Raw genomic sequence first — 20,337 nt, 5'->3', positions numbered from 1 at the left:
GATTGAGCTGGCATTTGCAGTAGGGCCGGGACAATACAACTATCGCGATACTCCTTAGTATCGTGGCAAGGAAACAAAACACAAAGCAGATTTCACTTCTTTAGGAAAACTGTTGGAAACAAACATCATTATGTTGTCATCTAGTCACATTTATTTATTTTCCAAGCTATAACACACTATATTTTACACACAGCAGGTTTTTAAAGGTCCAAAAAGTTTGGTCTGCTTCGTGTTTTCATTTGCCACAGAAAATATATTGCAATAATGGTATCGTCACAGCCCTAATATGCAGCGTTTACAGTGAATGCATTCTCTCGCTATAAAGCAGATCTTCAGCACCACGGATTGAATTGATCCCTGACACACATCTCTCCTACTAATCCTCCCATATTGATGTGAGGACAGTTTGACCCCGGGATTTTCATTTGAAAAGCCATGAAGTGAACTATACAGGAAACATGAGGCAAATTCACTAAGGAGAAAAATAAATTGTCCTTAATACACCCATATCCATTTCCCTGTCCTCTTCAATGCGGTGGTTTTTGGTTAACAGTCTGTGGATTAGATAACAGATAAATAAACAGTGTGGATGGTTTTCTCAGGCAGAACACCCTGAGCCTCCTGTGTCTTAACCATGTATAGAACACAGATAGCACTGCCAGGCCAAAACAATCCAGGGTCATCTCTTCTCCCCTCACAGCCTTGAATGTTCAACAGGCATTGAAACAGGCAAAGGTAGTATGTGTGTGTGTCAGACAGACTATAGTGATTGATTGATTACCTTAGTATGTCCCCAGCCCTCTCAGCAGGGCCTCATATGGAGATCCAGCCCTTGGGTCCCCAGAGCCACAACCTTTGAACCCTGACTCCTCCCACTCAGACAAAGCCACCTGAACACAGGAGCTGATCCTTGCTGTCACTGGCAACACCCTCACAGACACAGGTCACCGCAGCCAAACACACACCTAAGAGAGACAGAGTTTTTTTACTCATCCAATAACTGTCTGTTGCATAAAGACATGTTACACCGCCACAAACGATACAACAGCGCCAATTCTTCAAATGTCAACTAGTTCAGCCCCTCTTTAGTAGAATACATTCTATCTAGAACTAGCCTAGCTCAATGGTTACATGGTCTCCAACCCTGGTCCTGGAGACCTAAGGGGTGTTCAAGCTTTTCTTCTTGCCCAGAGCTCTTACAACTCAACTTCATAGACTGTTCTCTATGCTTCTGCACAGCAAGCGAAACCGGAATGCCAAGTCTAGGACCAAAAGGCTCCTTAACAGCATTTACCCCCAAGCCATAAGACTGATAAACAATTAATCAAATGGCCACCCGGACTATTTACATATACACACACACACACACACACACACCCGCCCCATTTGTTTTTACAGTGCTGCTACTAGCTGTTTATTATCTATGCATAAGCACTTTACAAATTACCTCGACTAACCAGTACCCCCGTACATTGACTCGGTACCGGTACCCCTGTATATAGCCTTGTTATTGATATGTAATTATCTTGTGTTAGTTTTTTCATTTTTTAACCTTAATTGATTTAGTAAATATTTTCTTAACTCTATTTCTTGAATTTCATTGTTGGTTAAGGGCTTGTAAGTAAGCATTTCACTGTAAGGTCTACACCTGTATTCAGCGCATGTGACAAATAAAATGATTTGATGAGCCGATTCAGGTGTATTAGTGCTGGGCTGGAACAAAAGATGCACTCAGGGTTGGTGGCGAACACTGGACTAGTAGAGAGAAGACTTCAGTCCAGAAGGGGCAGCGTATGTCTACTGGTTCGTATTGTTGCCATCAGACATATTAGGGTTCAGGGTAACCAGGTGTTTGGACTCTAGCCAATCAATAACAATAATTGATCAATTACGTGACTGGGAGAAACGAAAACCAGCAGGACTGTGGCCCTTGACACACACATTCAATACCACTTAATCGTGTAGGCCTATCTGGCCTTGGTTAGTTTACATATCGGGGATCCTCAGTGCTATCACTTGGCCTATACAAGAGGTTACAGCCAGATAGGGTACTGTAGGCCTATAACTGTATAGCTAGTCTACTACCGCATTACATTGCCAGCCATAAATACACCGTCAAATAACATAACCGTAGGTTTGCAAACGAGTGAAACAAACGAAAGACCCCGAAACCGTGCCCCCCCCCCCGAAATCTCAGAGTCTCACTGGCTAGTGTTTGGCGGCCTCAGTACTCCAGGGCGCTCCAAACTCCAGCAACTTTTTTTATCCTAAAAAAAGTTGTTCCTGTTTCACCAGAGTTGGGGGGAAGGGACTATACTGCGCTCTCCTCTCACTCACTCACACACACACACAGCCCCGGCCAGCGCAAACAAAGTCGGCCCCGAAAGGTGGGGGGGTCTCACGGCTTTTGCCACGGCATAACCCTGCTTGTCCAAATCAGCGCCCACAAAACAGACAACAATTAAAGGGAAACATTTGAAGCTTTGTCAATGAGGAATATCAAGCCACTCCCACGACAGTCAGTGTTACATTTTCAAGTTCAGTTCTGTAACAATGTAACAATGTTGTCGTGAACGAAATTCGCTTGAGCTTAATACCACGTAGGATATAGGTTCTCTGTGTGGATAGCCAAATAGGGTAGGTAAGGGCTACATATTTGTTAGGCCCTTTAGTGAACCTAAAATAGCCTACGCCTTTTTAAAGCAAATATCAATTGTATTGTATAATGCCTGCGCCGAATTATGTTGAAGAATGTGGCACATGCATGCTGCACCGTATTTTCAGTTTCGCGAAACACGATCGTTCCTCCTCTTGTATAGTGTTAAAAAAATATTCCTCCGGAGGGAATAACACATCCTGTCAACGTTGTGTAAAATAATCCGCTGTATTCACAAAAGACAAAAAAAATCGCCGTTGATGTGAAAAAACGATCACTCCTTGTGTCAGACCAGGTACGGCGGGTTTTATGGCCATCCTTCGGGAACAGGGGTACAGCGGATACCGGACTGAGATGTCCCTGGGAGGAGGACCCGCGTGTAGCCTTGCCAAGAGGCAAGCGGCCACAGCGACACTTTCCCCGAAAACTCACCTGGAATGATTCCTCGGGCCTGCTTCGTTTAGTAGGCTACGTTCTATAGCCTGATTGTAGTAATCAAATAGCAACATTATTCGTCCAACGATATTAAAGAGCAATATGTCTCCCCCTTCGCCTGAGCTTCCAGCGGTCCGTCCTACTACATTATAGCCAAGATTTCCTACTGTTTCCCCCGCCCGTCCTAGCGTGTTGGTTTAGTCTGAATTCTAAGTAGCAATTCTAGGTCAGGGCAATGTTCAGCTGCCAAACGTTGTCCAACGTTGCAGATAGAAATGTCACGAATGGCGCCAATGTGATTCCTTATTCTACGTGTTAGATGCATTTTTGTTCTACGTAGACTATTTCTATCTGAACGTTCCAAAACGTTGCGTTCTGCTGAACACACCCCTGGGTATATTCATTACGACGATTCTGTTGCAAAACGCTTCGGCAGTAGAAACCGTTTACTCCAAACAGAAAACGTTTTGCAACGAAAACGAGAGTTTCTATTGGACAAATTCAAGTAGCTCCTTTTCCCTTTTGATTGCTTCCGCTTGGTTCTTAAATGGTAAAATGTTTCCGTTGCAAGACGTAATGAATACACCCCTGGTCTGTGTGCCAATGAGAATGTAACTGTCGGCCAGAAAACACGGAGAAGTAGGCTTTTGAAAATTAGTATATTATATTCCACTGGTTTGACATGAAAATGACTATTAAAACCCAGTAAACTGTGTGTGCATAGGCTACATAGGGCTTATACCATTACCTGCATAATATCGAACACACACAGCATAGCATTCACTGCATACTGATTAGGAATCTACTTTAACCAACTCCCTTGTCTCTCCTCTTCCTCCTCCGCTCCTGCAATGCATTTTCATTTTGATGCTACACACAGTGAGGTAGACACATTGATTAAATTATTAACGTGTCAGGAAGTCTGACACACAGAGAAGGAAGGTGATATTATAAGATAGGCATATACCAAAAGAGGGAAGAAGGAGATAAGGGTCCATTTCTCCGTAATAAATGTAATAGCTTACACACACGCACACGCACACACACACACAACCATGTACAAACACACCAACTGATTCAATCCCCAGTAGTCATAATTACACATTTGGATTACATTTGATATGTATCTTGATTAAATATTAAATAAGAGGACCACTCTGACTTCTTGTGCTTAATGTTTCTCTTCTCCTCTGAGGCCCCTGCTAGCTCCCAGCCCCCTTTCTTTCTCTGTGTGTCTGTGTGTGTGTGTGCGTGTGCGTGTGTGTGTGTGTATTCAAGACCTCAACCATTCGCCAACCTTCCAAGAGGTGTTATCAGCTATCCGTTCCCTCAAGAACAACAAGGTTCCTGGTGCTGACAGTATCCCGGCAGAGCTACCTAAGAAGGGAGGTTACTTCTGCACCAGAACGCTCCACCAGTACATCACAGAGGTTTGGAACCGGGAGATCATTCCCCAACAGTGGCGGGATGCAAACATTGTCACTATCTATAAGAACAACGGTGACAAATCCATCTGCTGCAACAGCCGAGGGATATCCCTTCTGGCTGTTTCCGGCAAGGTCCTGGCCAAGGTGATGCTACACAGGCTGGGGAATAACATCGCAGAGGAACTGCTGCCAGAGTCACAATGCGGCTTCAGAAAGAACAGGAGTACGGTCGACATGATATTCACGGTACAGCAACTCCAGGAGAAGTGCCGTGAACAACATCAGGACCTTTTCATGGCCTTTGTCCACCTTCGACACTGTGAGCAGGGAACTACTATGGGCATTCTACTCAAATTTGGCTGTCCAGACAAATTTGTCAACATCCTTTGCCAGTTCCATGATGGTAGGACGGCTCGGGTGGCCATAGGAGGGCAAGAGACAGTGCTCTTTGGTGTAAGCATCGTGTGAGGCAGGGGTGTGTGGTGGCACCTGTCCTCTTTAACATCTTCCTCCTATGTGTCACCCAGCTTCTCCACAAGGAGCCTGAGGACAGTAGCAGTGTTGCGGTGGCCTTCAGGCTGGATGGAAACCTATTCAACATTCCAAGCAGCCACCAAGGTTTTGACAGAGCGGGTTCTTGAGCTGCAGTATGCTGATGACTGTGCTCCTGTGGCCCACACTCCAAAAGACCTTCAGGGCCATCCTTGTAGCAGCTGTGAGGGTCTATAGCAGGATGGGACTGTCTATCAACACCACTAAGACAGAGGTGGCCTGCCAATGGAGATCCAGCCCTCCACCCACCATGCCTGTCTTCACCATTGAACACAAATCACTGCCAATAGTCCCATCCTTCAAATACCTGGGCAGCATTGCCTCGGAGGACTGCAGTATAAACTTCTAAAATTCAAAGTAGGATCAAGCAAACATCAGCTACCTTGGTGAAACTCAGACACATGGTCTTCCAAAACAGGGATCTCCACCTCCACACCAAAGTCACCGTCTATCAAGCCGTCTGCATCACCACACTTCTTTACAGCTGTGAAGCCTGGGTCACTTACAGTGACCACAACAAGCAGCCTGAGCGATTTCACATAAGATGCCTGCAGCGCATCCTGGGAATCACCTGGTGTGACCGTGTCCCCCATACAGATATACTAAGACCAACTGCAGGAGTATGGAGGCCATGGTCACCCAACACCAACTGTGCTGGCTTGGGCATGTCACTAGAATGTCTCAGGAGCGTTTGCCGCGGTCTGCAGGGGGGGCAAATGAAGCGCTACAAGGACTAGCTGAAAACATCACTGAAGAAGTGCACCATCAAACCCACAGACTTGGAGGATGCTGCTGCCGACCGTTCCACCTGGCGGCAGCTCTGCCAGAGCGGTGTACAGAGGTGGGAGGAGACAGCTCAGGAGACATACAACCATGCCTGCCCCCGCCAACACAGACTGCATATGCCACACCTGCAATAAAGTTTGTGGATCTCGGATTGGACTCTACAGTCACCAAAGAATTCATCGTTAACTCAGAAGAGGAAGTCATCATCGGATACGATACTCTACTGTAACGTAACGTGTGTGTGTGTGTTCTAGTGGACCTGATGATGATTGTCGTGGAGAAAAGTGAGGTTGTAATATATTTTTTCCCATGAGCCTTTGGCAGAGATTATTCCTGAATGACTCTCTCCACTAAATCAGCTCTGCTGAGTTTATCCTCTCATACCTGTATGTGTGTATGTGTGTGTGTATGTGTGTGCGTGCGTGCGTGCGTGCGTGCGTGTGTGTGTGCGTGCGTGTGTGTGTGTGTGTGTGTGTGTGTGTGTGTGTGTGTGTGTGTGTGTGTGTGTGTGCCTGTTCGTGTGCTTGCTTGTGTGTGCAAGAGTTCACGTGTTTGTGCATGACATAGTGCTTGCCACTTGCAAGACAAACAAATATCACATAATAACATTGAAATAACATTGCATCAACCTCATCCACCATGTCATCCAACAGTTGTAGTACTGTGAGAGTGACAGTAGGAGAGTTGTCTTAATACCCATCATTCTCTACCAGCATTCAGACAGACAGACAGACAGACAGACAGACAGACAGACAGACAGACAGACAGACAGACAGACAGACAGACAGACAGACAGACAGACAGACAGACAGACAGACAGACAGACAGACAGACAGACAGACAGACAGACAGACAGACAGACAGACAATCCCATGCTTTGAGGAAAACTAAACAAGATCTGAGGGAAAGACCATGGGCCTTCAGAACAACTCCGCAACAGCCCACAGGACACAGGAGATTCAATTATTTAAACAGCCTGTTGTAATTGCTTATTGGAGAATCTACTAAAAATAACAGAGAGAGTCTCTAGGTACTCTACTTTACTGAAGTGTTCTGTAGGGACGAAAACTGAGAGGATGAGGGAAGAGGGTATTTGTACAGGACAACACAGATTGCAGGACAGGAGTCATGTCTCGTGTCAGGGTTGGGAGTATTTGTTGTGAAGACAGAGATAATGTCATATGGGAGAGGGAGGAGCCGAGGAAGGACAAACGGAATTCTGAAAAGAATCTAGAGATATTCTGTGTTTAACTGACATTCTCAGTTAAACACACAGTCCTTTTACACACAGATAAGAACAACATAACATAAGCTCTCCTAAGCTTCTCAGTCCAGCCCTGCATATTTGTGACTTTGACTAAGAGGTCATGGTTACATTAGACATGTTGGTGCATGTTAGTGCCGATCAGTGACAGAGCATAAAACTGTGTACAGATCTCTGTCCCTCTCTCTCTCTCTGTGGATTTCAGTGTAGACTGTGCATGTTTGTGTGTGCATGCGTGTCTGTGTGTGCATGTGTGTACGTGCGTACATACACTACCGTTCAAAAGTTTGGGGTCACTTAGAATTTTCCTTGTTTTTTAAAGAAAAGCAAATTTTTTGTCCGTTAAAATAACATAAAATTGATCAGAAATACAGTGTAGACATTGTTAATGTTGTAAATGACTATTGTAGCTGGAAACGGTAGATTTTTTATGGAATATCTACATAGGCGTACAGAGGCCCATTATCAGCAACCATCACTCCTGTGTTCCAATGGCACGTTGTGTTAGCTAATCCAAGTTTATCATTTTAAAAGGCTAATTGATCATTAGAAAACCCTTTTGCAATTATGTTAGAACAGCTGAAAACTGTTGTTCTGATGAAAGAAGCAATAAAACTGGCCTTTTTTAGACTAGTTGAGTGTCTAGAGCATCAGCATTTGTGGGTTTGATTACAGGCTCAAAATGGCCAAAATGTTCTGAGAAATGAAGGATATTCCATGCGAGAAATTGCCAAGAAACTGAAGATCTCGTACAACGCTGTGTACTCCTCCCTTCACAGAACAGCGCATTAGACATGAGTACTAGCAGAGCAACCAGGCTGCCGTTCTGACTCTCATGTGTTCCCACTCTCTGGCTGCTTCATTGGCTGGGAAGTTAGAACACAGCGAGGAAATAGAACAACAGCTCCGCTCTCCTCTACTCAACTCAAACAAAATATTCATCATATATTTCGATGTGGCCTATTGTATATGAAACATACCAACATAAGACTTGGTTAAATATTTAGGTGATTACTTGACTCTGGTTCCGTGTGTGTGCGTGTGCGTGTGAGTATTTGGTCTGTTATCTATGTGTCTGATCTGTCTCTGTGACCATCTGAATTTGTACAGTGTGTGTGTGTGCGTGCGTGTGTGTACGTGCATGTGTGTGTGTGTTAAAGCAGGACACCAACATTGACTGCTCTCTCACATTACCTTCTGCATTATTTAACGCTTTAGTAAACGCTGCCATGCAGGGAGACACGCTGTAGATACACTGACAGGGGGAAAGGGGGGGCAGAGGGAGAGCGAAAGACAGAGAGAGAAAGTGAGAGACGAAGAGAGAGAGATCCTCCTTCAGCATACGGAACTCATTCTGCTGCTGATCAGGACGAGACGAGGCCGTACTAATCGATTACCTATTCATGCCCCAGCCTGCCCATTGAGAGGTCTTAGAGGGGATGCCATGCATGATGGGAAGACGGGGTACCCAGTCCTCGCAACACTGCTGTTCCTTAAAGAGGCTTGGTTGGCTACTCCACACACATACTCAGATAGAATGGGGCTTTATGGTCAAAGTAAAGTGATTTTTTTACATATCACCCAGCACAATGACTCATTTCAATTCCCCTTCCATACAGAAAGACACAATAGACCCGACAGAGAAGCACCTCATCTTTGCTAAGAGAAACACTTTTATAGCCATGTGTGTATTCTCAGACTAGTTCCTGCTGTTGATGTTTTGGTTTTGTAGGGATGGGTTTGTTTAGTGAGTTCATTAGAAGATTCTGCAGTGGTGAGAGCAGCCTCACTCGGTAGAGTTATCAAAATACTGAGCCGGTGAGCTCACTCACACACCGATGAGGTCACACACTGGAGCTCTGCTGTCCGACCAATCATCAGGCAGCCTATTATCATGGTATGCAGTGTTGCTATGAGTAACAGTCAAGCACCACTACAGAGATCCTCACTGATGGTTGCTACAGAATCTTCTATTCTATTCGATTATGTCCTATAATATTCTATCCTGGATTCTACAAGCACTAGGCTTATAAGATCCAGTCTGCAGAATGTTCTGTTTTATCTCTCTTTTCGGGCATATCTGATAAAAAAAAAAAATCTCACTCTTTTTTTCTCCCACAAGCTAGGTTTTCATCCAATTGGATGAATGTTGCTACTCTGGTTTTGGCACCTGCGCTCTAGCCAACAGCTTGCAGATACAGTACCATATCATACTAAATGGACTGTCTCGAATTTACGTACAGAATAATACGAAATGCTCTGAAACCAGGTTGACAGAGCGGGTAGGCTAGTCTATATGATGAGATTATTATGGATAAGTGCAAGAATATTTGTATTTGTCAAACAGCAGTCATGTGTCGATCATCATGTCACCAGAATCAGACCCTAGATATTTATTGGAAAAGAGCAGGAAGATCACCACCCTGTGAAGTTCATCATGAGTTATTTCATCTGTAGCCTAATAAACTGCATGGTTTCCTGAGTCGTAGTGGGAGGACCACACACCATGTCATCGCGTGACTTCAAGTTTACTTCAATATGATGGTTATTATGTCAATATTTGCGCATAAAGGAGTTTCCACCTCCATTTCTCGCATACTTACTTTTACTACAAAAAGATCCCACCGTGTTGAGTGAACATATTATCTGTCGGCATTTATAAAAATTGTACCGAGACTTTAACACGGTATGACTACTCACTTTAAAAACTGTAGATGGAAACGTGGTTACAGTTGGAATGGACTCATCTTCCTCTCTCCATCCTGCTTGCCTCCCCCATCCCGCTCTCTCTCTTTGTTGACTCTCCCCTAGCAGTGTTTCCTAACTGTTCTGTTCCCCTAGGCAGGTTAGTGTAAACACACTGGAACATTGAAACAACGTTAATTCACTGACCATTAACGAGCCACATTGCAGACGAAGCCCCCGGAGATGTGAGCAGTCCCCACCTGTGTTATTGACTAATCAGGGAGTGATTAGAACAGACCTTATGAGCTGGATTTATGATTGAACAGGGCTATTATACTGATACCGTATGAGGCCTAGGTATAACACTGGGAAACTGCTGGTAGACAACTGATAGAATTAGAAAGAACTGATAGTTACAGTGTTACAGTAGACATATAGTTCTCTCTCTCTCTCTCTCTCTCTCTCTCTCTCTCTCTCTCTCTCTCTCTCTCTCTCTCTCTCTCTCTAAATGTTTAGAGAGGAAGCGATGGATGCAGACATTCCACAGCCCATACCTACCCCCCACCATCCACCATCTTGTTGCCATGGGAACCAAAGCAGATGGGAGACATGTTCCCTCTCTCTCTCTCTCTCTCTCTCTCTCTCTCTCTCTCTCTCTCTCTCTCTCTCTCTCTCCTCTCTCCCTCTCTTCCTCTCTCCCTCTCTTCCTCTCTCCCTCTCTTCCTCTCTCCCTCCCTGTGTGGGCCACTGATACTCACTGATTAAAGGAAGTTATAATTTGATTTTCTCAACAGGCGCCATTTAATAGAGCAGTTTAACTAAAGCTGTGCCTTCCCCAGGGCTTAGAGAAAGAGAGAGAGAAAAGAGAGAGAGAGCTTTAGAGTCATACTAATCCCAAACATTGAACAGTAACCTCCACCAAACTCACTCACTCACTCACTCACTCACTCACTCACTCACTCACTCACTCACTCACTCACTCACTCACTCACTCACTCACTCTCTCTATTTCTAATTCTGTTTGCCTCTTTCACTGCCTCTCTTTCTCACTCTCCCACCACCCTCTGCTTAAATCTATCCCTAGCCTCTCTCTCTCCTCTGTCCCTCCTTCGTTGAGGCAGACAGAGAAAGGGAGGGTTAGAGAGAGGGAGGGAAGGTCTATAACAGTATAAAGCAGCCTGTATTACTGGCTCATTGTGATAATAACATTTAATTATCCTCTCTCTGCTAACATCAGCTCTATCGCTTTGCTTCTCTTCCCCTGCTCACTCACTCATTCACACACTCACTCACTCCATCTGTACTGCCTGGGCCTAATGCCTCTCCCTCCCTCTTTCCCTCCTTCTATCCCTCCCACAGTCTCGCCCTCCTCCTTCACCCACCCTCTCCCCCTCCTTCTCTCCTTCCTTCTCTCCTTCCGTCTGTTCTCGGGCCATTTCAGACCCATTTAGTGGGATAAGCATCTTGAGACAGACAGAGGGTTTCTGCTCTCTTTCAGAGGGAAGCAGGGAGAAGCAGGGAGAGGATATGGAGACTGGCATCGCTGCATGCCCGCTCTGGAATACCAAACAGGGCCCGGTCATCTTAATATGCAATGTGGGGCAGAGCTAGAGATCAAAGGGAGAGACAGAGAGAGAGGCGTGTGTGTGTGTATACGTGTGTTTGTGTGTGTGCACGTGGTGTGTGTGCATGTGTGTATAGGAGTGTGTGCGTGTCATCTCTCACCTCATCTAAATCTCCTTTCCTCCTCTTTCTCCACCTCTCTCTCCACCTCTCTCTCCTCCTTTCTCTTCTTCCTATCTCCTCCTCTCTCTCTCCTCCTCTCTCTCCACCTCTCTCTCCACCTCTCTCTGCTCCTCTCTCTCCTCCCTATCGCTTCCTCTCTCTCCTCCCGATCTCATCCTCTCTCTTCTCCTCTCTCTCCTCCCTATCTCCTCCCTTTCCACCTCTATCTGCTCCTCTCTCTCCTCCCTATCTCTTCCTCTCTCTCCTCCCTATCTCCTCCTCTCTCTCCACCTCTCTCTCCACCTCTCTCTGCTCCTCTCTCTCCTCCCTATCGCTTCCTCTCTCTCCTCCCGATCTCATCCTCTCTCTTCTCCTCTCTCTCCTCCCTATCTCCTCCCTCTCCACCTCTATCTGCTCCTCTCTCTCCTCCCTATCTCTTCCTCTCTCTCCTCCCTATCTCCTCCTCTCTCTCCACCTCTCTCTTCCCCTATCTCCTCCCTCTCCACCCTATCTCCTCTCTCTCTACCTCTCTCTCCTCCCTATTTCCTCCCTATCTCCTCCTCTCTCTCCACCCTATCTCCTCTCTCTCCTCCCTCCCCATTTCCTCCCTATCTCCTCCTCTCTCTCCACCCTATCTCCTCTCTCTCCTCTCTCCTCCCTATTTCCTTCTCTCTCTCCTCCCTATTTCCTCCTCTCTCTCCTCCTCTCTCTCCTCCCTCTCTCCACCCTATCTCCTCTCTCTCTCCACCCTATCTTCTCTCTCTCTACCTCTCTCTCCTCCCTATCTCCCCTAAACTGAGTGTGTGTTTGTATACACCCAGACATGTGTGTACCTGTCCCTCTAAGCCACTATTCTCTCAGCCAATTAAGGTCATCAGCTGTGGTGGCTGAAGCAGTGGAGACAGGCTAAATGAAAAGGTATTAGATTTGAAATATGAATCATTAGACAAGAGCCAGGACAGGGTTGGAGAGGGGGGGGAGGGATAGGGTTGGACAGGGGGAGGGAAGGATAGGGTTGGAGAAGGGGAGGGAGGGATAGGGTTGGACGGGGAGGGAAGGATAGGGTTGGAGAGGGGTAGGAGTGATAGGGTTGGACGGGGCGGGAGGGATAGGGTTGGACAGGGGGAGGGAAAGGGTTGGAGAGGGGGAGGGAGGGATAGGGTTGGACAGGGGGAGGGAAGGATAGGGTTGGAAAGGGGGAGGGAGGGATAGGATTGGAGATGGGGAGGGAGGGAGGGAGGGATAGGGTTGGACAGGGGGAGGGAAGGATAGGGTTGGATGGGGGAGGGAGGGATAGGGTTGGACATGGGGAGAGAGGGATAGGATTGGACAGGGGAAGGGAAAGGGTTGGAGAGGGGGAGGGAGGGATAGGGTTGGAGAGGGGGAGGGAGAGATAGGGTTGGATGCGGGAGGGATAGGGTTGGACAGGGGGAGGGAAGGATAGGGTTGGAGAAGGGGAGGGAGGGATAGGGTTGGACGGGGAGGGAAGGATAGGGTTGGAGAGGGGTGGGAGGGATAGGGTTGGACGGGGCGGGAGGGATAGGGTTGGACAGGGGGAGGGAAAGGGTTGGAGAGGGGGAGGGAGGGATAGGGTTGGACAGGGGGAGGGAAAGGGTTGGAGAGGGGGAGGGAGGGATAGGGTTGGACAGGGGGAGGGAAGGATAGGGTTGGAAAGGGGGAGGGAGAGATAGGATTGGAGATGGGGAGGGAGGGAGGGATAGGGTTGGACAGGGGGAGGGAAGGATAGGGTTGGATGGGGGAGGGAGGGATAGGGTTGGACATGGGGAGAGAGGGATAGGGTTGGACAGGGGAAGGGAAAGGGTTGGAGAGGGGGAGGGAGGGATAGGGTTGGAGAGGGGGAGGGAGAGATAGGGTTGGATGCGGGAGGGATAGGGTTGGAGAGGGGGAGCGAGGGATAGGGTTGGAGGGGGGAATTGGGTTGGAGATGGAGAAGGATAAAGTTGGAGAGGGGGAGAGGAATAGGGTTGGATGGGGGAGGGAAGGATAGGGTTGGAGAGGGGGAGGGAGGGATTGGGTTGGAGAGGGGGAGGGAGGGATAGGGTTGAGAGGGGGAGGGAGGAAGGGATAGGGTTGGAGAGGGGAAGGGAGTGAGGGATAGGGTTGGAGAGAGGGAGGGAGGGATAGGGGTGGAGAGGGGGAGGGAGGGATTGGGTTGGATGGGGAGGGAGGGAGGGATAGGGTTGGAGAGGGGGAGGAAGGGATAGGGTTGGAGAGGGGGAGGAATGGATAGGGTTGGAGAGGGGAAGGATAGGGTTGGAGAGGGGGAGAGAGGATTAGGGTTGGACGGCTGTGGGAAGGATAGGGTTGGAGAGGAGGGAGGGATTGGGTTGGAGAGGGGGAGGGAGGGATAGGGTTGGAGAGGGGAAGGGAGGGGGGGAGAGGGTTGGAGAGGGGGAGGGAGGGATAGGGTTGGAGAGGGGGAGGGAGGGATTGGGTTGGAGAGGGGAGAGGGAGGGATAGGGTTGGAGAGGGGGAGGGAGGGATAGGGTTGGAGAGGGGGAGGGAGGGATAGGGTTGGAGAGGTGGAGGGAGGGGGGGATAGGGTTGGAGGGGGGAGGGAGGGATAGGGTTGGAGAGGGGGAGGGAGAGATTGGGTTGGAGAGGGGGAGGGAGGGATAGGGTTGAGAGGGGGGGATTGGGTTGGAGATGGAGAAGGATAAAGTTGGAGAGGGGGAGAGGAATAGGGTTGGATGGGGGAGGGAAGGATAGGGTTGGAGAGGGGGAGGGAGAGATTGGGTTGGAGAGGGGGAGGGAGGGATAGGGTTGAGAGGGGGAGGGAGGAAGGGATAGGGTTGGAGAGGGGAAGGGAGTGAGGGATAGGGTTGGAGAGAGGGAGGGAGGGATAGGGGTGGAGAGGGGGAGGGAGGGATTGGGTTGGATGGGGAGGGAGGGAGGGAGGGATAGGGTTGGAGAGGGGGAGGAAGGGATAGGGTTGGAGAGGGGGAGGAATGGATAGGGTTGGAGAGGGGAAGGATAGGGTTGGAGAGGGGGAGAGAGGATTAGGGTTGGACGGCGGAGGGAAGGATAGGGTTGGAGAGGAGGGAGGGATTGGGTTGGAGAGGGGGAGGGAGGGATAGGGTTGGAGAGGGGGAGGGAGGGATAGGGTTGGATGGGGGAGGGAAGGATAGGGTTGGAGAGGGGGAGGGAGGGATTGGGTTGGAGAGGGGGAGGGAGGGATAGGGTTGAGAGGGGGAGGGAGGGATAGGGTTGGAGAGGGGGAGGGAGGGATAGGGTTGGAGAGGGGGAGGGAGGGGGGGAGAGGGTTGGAGAGGGGGAGGGAGGGATAGGGTTGGAGAGGGGGAGGGAGGGATTGGGTTGGAGAGGGGAGAGGGAGGGATAGGGTTGGAGATGGGGAGGGAGGGATAGGGTTGGAGAGGGGGATGGAGGGATAAGCAGAAAGAAATGGAAGAGAAAGAAAAGGGCAGATAATAAAAGATTAACGTCACGCTTCTCAGAGTGGTGGAATTTGAAAACCCTCTAGATCAAATTATTTATCCCTGTCAGTGGAGAGACAGAGAAAGAGAGAGAATAAAAGAAAGGAAATGGAAAAATAGGAAAGACTGAAATGAGGCCCTCTCGCATTCTTTGATGGCAGTGTTGACAGACTAATATTACTGTGCGTGTGCGTTTGTATGCATATGTGTGTACCCGCTTGTTTGTTTGTGTGTGTGTGTGTGTGTGTGTGTGTGTGTGTGTGTGTGTGTGTGTGTGTGTGTGTGTGTGTGTGTGTGTGTGTGTGTGTGTGTGTGTGTGTGTGTGTGTGTGTGTGTGTGTGTGTGTGTGTGTGCGCACAGGTGTCTGAACTTCAAGGCTGTTTCTGCTAAGAAGAAAGAGAGGGAGAAGAAAAGAGGAAGAGAGGGTGATTAAACGAGTCCTGCACTTCTTTGATTCTTCTCTAATTTTCTGAGATGAAGAGCAGAGAGAACAGTCCACCTACGCAGCCCTGTACACTCTACCTGTCTCAGTCTCAATGGAGACAACACACACAGCACCTACACTCTCTCATACACTCCTCTGTCTCAAGTAAATACACACACATATAAATGTGCACACATATGTGCACATACACAAAAACTCACAACTCCTTTGTTTTCAGTTTCAATGGACATTCCATTACATGTATACCGTTGCCTACGCGCCTCTCTCTCTCTCTATCTCTCTCTCTCTCTCTCTCTCTCTCTCTCTCAACCCTAGGACACAATGCACACATACACACACATTCTCAATACACACTCACCTGAATAGACTGCTAAGATCACAACACACACACACACTCCCTTCTCATTAGCCCTGATTCCCCCTGAGTGACATCTTTAACAAAAGGATGCAGGGCTGCCGCCATGGCAACCATGCCTCCTTCATCTCTATGCAGCACCTCAGACTGTTTAGAGGACATAGTAAGTGATCTCTCCCCCTCTCTCTCTCTCTCTCTCTCTCTCTCCCTCTCTCTCCCTCCCTCTAGCTATCTCTCCCTCTCTCTCCCTCACTCCCTCTAGGTATCTCTCCCTCTACCTCTGTCTCTCTCTCCCTCCACCTCGGTCTTCCTCTACCCCTCTCTCTTTCCCTCTTTATCTTGTTATCATTCTATCCATCTCCCCTTCCATTTTAACCGTCGTCTTCTCCATTTCCTCCTCCCTCTCTCTTTATGTCTATTTGGTTATCTCTCCATCCCTTTCTATCAAGTGCTATTGCTCTCCCTCATCTCCTTCTTTCTCCCTCATCTCCTTCTCTCTTCCCTCATCTCCTTCTCTCATCTCCTTCTCTCTCCCTCATCTCCTTCTCTCTTCCCTCATCTCCTTCTCTCTTCCCTCATCTCCTTCTCTCATCTCCTTCTCTCTCCCTCATCTCCTTCTCTCTTCCCTCATCTCCTTCTCTCTTCCCTCATCTCCTCTCTCCCTCATCTCCTTCTCTCATCTCCTCCTTATCTCTTCCCTCATCTCCTTCTCTCTGCCTACTGTTTACAGGTCCTCTCTTATATTCCTGGGTCTGTAGCAGAGATTCTACTTTCCAGTCAGTGGTTACTGTAAGACAGTGTATGTACTGTATGTGTGTGTGTGTGTGTGTGTGTGTGTGTGTGTGTGTGTGTGTGTGTGTGTGTGTGTGTGTGTGTGTGTGTGTGTGTGTGTGTGTGTGTGTGTGTGTGTGTGTGCATATGCGTGTGTGGATGTGAGGGTTACAAGAGTCTCTCATATCTAGGCCACAGGAGTCCACAGCAACCAGTGTGTCTTGTGTCGTAGCAAATCAGCTGCACATTGCCCCCCCCCCCCCCTAGTCTGAGGAGAGAGTAGAGGCTAAGAATAGACCACCATGGAAGAGGTGTCTTTTCACCCTCTGCCTCCTCTCCTATTCCTCCTCCACTCCTGCCATCATAGTTTGTGGTGTATTGTAAGTCACCCAATTAGGGTCAGATTCTGTCTTTACTTCCCCCATCTCCTTCGCTGAGCTAAGCCCAACAACAACTCTCGTTCCTGCATAGGCAAAATGTCCCGAATGCAAATCAAATCAAGGTTTATTTGTCACGTGCGCTGAATACAACAGGTGTAGACCTTACAGTGAAATGCTTACTTACAGGCTCTAACCAATAGTGCAAAAAAGGTATTAGGTGAACAATAGGTAAGTAAAGAAATAAAACAACAGTAAAAAGACAGGCTATATACAGTAGCGAGGCTACATACAGACACTGGTTAGTCAGGCTGATTAAGGTAGTATGTACATGTAGATATGGTTAAAGTGACTATACATATATGATAAACAGAATAGCAGTAGCGTAAAAGAGGGGTTGGCGAGTGGTGGGTGGCGGGACACAATGCAGATAGCCCGGTTAGCCAATGTGCGGGAGCACTGGTTGGTTGGGCCAATTGAGGTAGATTGTACAATTGAGGTAGTATTGAGGTAGTATGTACAATTGAGGTAGTATTGAGGTAGTATGTACATGCAGCCCTGGTCCTGGATGTGTCAATTGGTTGGGGAAAAGAGGGACTGGAGAGCGGATGTTGTGCTCTACTGCCTGTATGTAAAGATGAAGTCGGAAGTTTACATACACCTTAGCCAAATACATTTAAACTCAGTTTTTCACAATTCCTGACATCTAATCCTTGTAAAAATGGTAGGCCTCCTTGCTCACACACATTTTTTAAGTTCTACCCACACATTTTCAAGGCCAAGGCTTTGAAATGGCACTCCAATACCTTGACCCTGTTGTCCTTAAGCCATTTTGCCACAGCTTTGGAAGTATGCTTGGGGTCGTTGTCCATTGGGAAGACCCATTTGCGACCAAGCTTTAACTTCCTGACTGATGTCTTGAGATGTTGCTTCAATATATCCACATAATTTTCCTCCCTCATGATGCCATCTATTTTGTGAAGTGCACCAGTCCCTCCTGCAGCAAAGCACCCCACAACATGATGCTGCCACCCCCGTGCTTCACGGTTGGGATGGTGTTGTTCGGCTTGCAAGCCTCCCCCTTTTTCCTCCAAACATAACGATGGCCAAACAGTTCTATTTTTGTTTCATCAGACCAGATGCCATTTCTCCCAAAAGTACGATCTTTGTCCCCATGTGCTGTTGCAAACCGTAGTCTGGCTTTTTTATGGCGGTTTTGGAGCAGTGGCTCCTTCCTTGCTGAGCGGCCTTTAAGGTTATGTCAGTATAGGACTCGTTTTACTGTGGATATAGATAGTTTGTACCTGTTTCTTCTAGCATCTTCACAAGTTCCTTTGCTGTTGATCTGGGATTGATTTACACTTTTCACACCAAAGTACATTCATCTTTAAAAGACAGAATGCGTCTCCTTCCTGAGTGATATGATGGTTGCGTGGTCCCATGGTGTTTCTACTTGCATACTATTGTTTGTACAGATGAACGTGGTACCTTCAGGCATTTGGAAATTTCTCCCAAGGATTAACCAGACTTGTGGAGGTCTACAATTTTTTTTCTGGGGTCTTGGCTGATTTCTTTTGATTTTCCCATGATGTCAAGCAAAGAGGCACTGAGTTTGAAGGTAGGCCTTGAAATACATCCACAAGTACACCTCCAATTGACTCAAATTATGTAAATTTGCCTATCAGAAGCTTCTAAAGCCATGACATCATTTTCTGGAATTTTCCAAGCTGTTTAAAGACACAGTCGACTTAATGTATGTAAACTTGAAAGGCCGTTCATCAAGGAAGAAGCCACAGCACATGGGGACAATGACTGTACTTTTTAGAGAATCCTCTGGTCCTCTGGTCTGATGAAACAAAAATAGAACTGTTTGGCCATAATGACCATCGTTATGTTTGGAGGAAAAAGGTGGAGGCTTGCAAGCCGAACAACACCATCCCAACCGTGAAGCACGGGGGTGGCAGAATCATGTTGTAGGGGTACTTTGTTGCAGGAGGGACTGGTACACTTCACAAAACAGATAGCAATTTGATGAAGGAAAATTATGTGGATATATTGAAACAACATCTCAAGACATCAGTCAGGAAGTTAAAGCTCAGTCGCAAATGGGTCTTCCAAATGGACAAATGAACCCAAGCATACTTCCAAAGTTGTGGCAAAATGGCTTAAGGACAACAAAGTCAAGGTATTTGAGTGGCCATCACAAAGCCCTGACCTCAATCCCATAGGAAATGTGTGGGTAGAACTGAAAAAGCGCGTGCGAGCAAGGAGGCCCACAAACTTGACTCAGTTACACCAGCTCTGTCAGGCGGAATGGGCCAAAATTCACCCAACTTATTGTGGGAAGCTTGTGGAAGGCTACCCAAAACGTTTGACCAAAGTTAAACAATTTAAAGGCAATGCTACCAGATGCTAATTGAGTGTATGTAAACTTCTGACCCACTGGGAATGTGATGAAAGAAATACAAGCTGAAATAAATCATTCTCTCGACTATTATTCTGACATTTCACATTCTTGAAATAAAGTGGTGATCCTAACTGACCTACGACAGAGACTTTTTACAAGGATTAAATGTCAGGAATTGTGAAAAACTGAGTTTAAATGTATTTGGCTAAGGTGTATGTAAACTTCCGACTTCAACTGTATGTGATCATTTGTGTGTGTCTGCTTCTTTAGACAGGTTTGGTGCTGACAGACAGCTTACACAACTCTCCACATATACAACACAATTACACATACATATTGTATGTGTCCATGCATGCTGAACACATACACACACACAGGCCAATACATGCAGAAAATAATTTTGTGTGTGTGTGCGTGTGTGCGCGCGTGTGTGTGCGCGCGTGTGTGTGTGTGTGTGTGTGTGTGTGTGTGTGTGTGTGTGTGTGTGTGTGTGTGTGTGTGTGTGTGTGTGTGTGTGGCTTGCATGTGTGTGTGTGTGGTATTCTCCAACTCTCTGTCTGTCTCCTCTGTGTTTCTGTGCTGTCTGTGGCCTCCTCTTCTCCATGAATACTAATGTAATTCAAACCCCTGAGATCACCCCTCCCTCCATACCTCCTCTATCCTCTCCCTCTCTCCATTTCTTCCTTTCCCTCCTCTCTCTCTTTTCCTCACTCCCTCTATCACTTCTTTCCCCTTCTGTCCATCCCTCCCTAGCTTCACATGATAAAACCCTTTCCTCTTACTCCATCATCCCTCCCTCTATCACTCTCTACTCTTCTCTCCTCTATCACTCTCTCCTCTTCTCTCCTCTATCACTCTCTCCTCTATCACTCTCACCTCTCCTCTATCACTCTCTCCTCTCCTCTATCACTCTCTACTCTTCTCCATCACTCTCTCCTCTATCACTCTCTCCTCTCCTCTTTCACTCTGTCCTCTATCACTCTCTCCTCTATCACTC

The 20,337-nt window shown here is 47.5% G+C and overlaps 1 protein-coding gene across 5 annotated transcripts in view; it reads right to left on the bottom strand.

Annotated features, from left to right (window-relative positions):
* The window catches only part of LOC106586636 (B-cell CLL/lymphoma 9 protein), a 61,848-nt gene that overhangs the window by 33,694 nt on the left and 7,817 nt on the right, over window positions 1-20,337 (bottom strand). Inside the window, exons 1-2 of one of the 5 annotated variants that reach the window (XM_014174133.3) lie at window positions 3,089-3,399; window positions 782-965 (exon numbers count right to left, since the gene is read on the bottom strand). The exons of 1 other annotated variant lie outside the window; for it this stretch is intronic. The gene's annotated coding sequence lies outside the window, so the exon portion shown is untranslated. Of the gene's footprint in view, window positions 1-781; window positions 966-2,773; window positions 3,060-3,088; window positions 3,400-20,337 lie in introns of those variants that run through there. 3 more of the 5 variants (XM_082969113.1, XM_082969112.1, XM_082969115.1) reach the window with 3 other exon arrangements.

The sequence above is a fragment of the Salmo salar genome, chromosome 25, assembly GCF_965601325.2.
Source record: "Salmo salar chromosome 25, fSalSal1, whole genome shotgun sequence".
Classification (NCBI taxonomy): Eukaryota; Metazoa; Chordata; class Actinopteri; order Salmoniformes; family Salmonidae; genus Salmo; species Salmo salar.
Note: the sequence above shows the minus strand (reverse complement) of the source record. Positions and strands in the feature narration are given on the sequence as shown.